Source organism: Otolemur garnettii, unplaced genomic scaffold (genome assembly GCF_000181295.1).
Source record: "Otolemur garnettii isolate 467f Iridium unplaced genomic scaffold, OtoGar3 scaffold00310, whole genome shotgun sequence".
Lineage (NCBI taxonomy): Eukaryota > Metazoa > Chordata > Mammalia > Primates > Galagidae > Otolemur > Otolemur garnettii.
In genome coordinates this window covers 543,188-544,969 of record NW_003852705.1, presented here as the reverse complement: position 1 = coordinate 544,969, position 1,782 = coordinate 543,188, and the positions used below count along the sequence as shown (strand labels likewise).

Here is a 1,782-nt window from a genome sequence, read left to right as displayed (position 1 = left end):
CCTCCACCCATCTCTCTAGCAGTCTTCACACCTGAGGTTGAATAGAAAGCCTAAAGACTAGCATGTTTACAAGCAGAGATTCTGAGGCGCTATAGACTACATCTCTTGCTTCTCTTACAATGACTTGGAAAATCGGTTGTATTTTCTCCCCTTGGCCACTATATTCTGATTTTATAAAACCACTAATCACACTCTCACCTAACGGGCACAATGTAGGGGTATCTACCACATCTCTTAGGTAAAGTGCTCAACTACAACTTGGACTTCATCTAACAAACACGAACAATGTAACATAATCATTTGTACCCTCAATCTGAAATTCAAAAAAAAAACACTAGCCATTTCTCTCTCCTTCCTTCCTTTTTGTGACAGAGTTTTACTCTGTCATTTGGGCTGTAGTATAGTGGTGTCATTATCACACTACAACCTCAAACTCCCGGGCTCAAGAGATCCCCCTGCCTCAGCGTTCTAAGTAGCTAGGACTAGAAGCATGGGCCACCATGCCCAGGTAATTTTTAAATTAATTTTTTATTTGGAGAGACAGGGTCTCCTTATGTTGCCCTGGCTGGTCTCAAACTCCTGATCTCAAGTGGTCTCCTAAAGGGCTGGGATAATGCCAGTTCTTCTAGGGAAAAAATTAGGAAGTTATATAAAATATAGGAAGACAGTAAAACAAGACATTTAGTATTTACAGGTTTTTGTTTGTTGCTTACTTCAACTAGTGCCTTTTAGCGCTCCGTAAAGAAGTACAAAATCAAGAGAGCTGAACTACATTCAAAGCTAAATTTATAGAGATGAGATGTTGTAATCAAAAATATTAGGAGAAAGAAATGGGAGATCTTTTCTTTCTTTCTTTCTTTTTTAAGATAGAATCTCACTTGGTCCCCCTCAGTAGAGTGCTGTGGTGTCTTAGCTCACAGCAACCTCAAACCTTTGGGTTCAAGTGATCCTCTTGCCTCAGCCTCCCAACTAGCTGTGACTATAGGCGCCCACCACGATGCCCGGCTAGTTTATAGAGACAGGGTCTTGCTCTGGATCAGGCTGGTCTTGAATCTGTGAGCTCTGGCAATCTACCCGCCTTGGCCTTCCAAGTGCTGGGTTTACAGGCGTGAGCCACCATGCCTGGCCCTTGGTAGATCTTTTCATTGGAGAAGAAATGCAGAATACTAGCTAAATGGTTAAAAGAATAATAGGCAAAACTGGGCATGGGGGTGCAGTAGTTCCAGCTACTTAGGAAACTGAGGCTGGGGCAGGAAGATCATGTGAGGCCAGGACTTTGAGGCCGGCCTGAGCAACACAGTGTGACACTTGTCTCTGGACAGAAATAAAACAACAGACCAGGTACTGTGGCTCATGCCTATAGTCCTAGCACTCTAGGAGGCTGAGGCAGGTAGATCACTCAAGCTCATGAATTTGAGACCAGCCTGAGCAGGAGTGAGATCCTGTCTCTAAAAATAGCTGGGCATTGTAGTGGGCGCCTGTAGTCCCAGCTACTTGGAAGACTGAGGATTCAAGAGGATTGCTTGAGCCCAAGAGTTTGAGGTTGCTGTGAGCTGTAATGTAACAGTACTCTATTGAGGGTGACAAAGTGAGATTCCTTCTCAAAAGAAAAAAAAAAGAGGAAAGAAATAGAACAACGAAAAGAAAAATAGGCAATTACTCCCCAGGTGTGGCATAAGACCATGACACTCTTGCTGGAGGAGATTGAGGTAATTCCTGCTACATTAGTAAAGACCTTGTACAGTAGCTAGAATTTGAGCTGTCACCCCCAATATTGTATCA

General features: G+C 43.3%; 1 protein-coding gene across 1 annotated transcript in view; it reads left to right on the top strand.

Moving 5' to 3' along the window:
• Window positions 1–1,782, top strand: part of IQCG (IQ motif containing G) — a 40,165-nt gene that overhangs the window by 22,626 nt on the left and 15,757 nt on the right. The window lies entirely within an intron of this gene.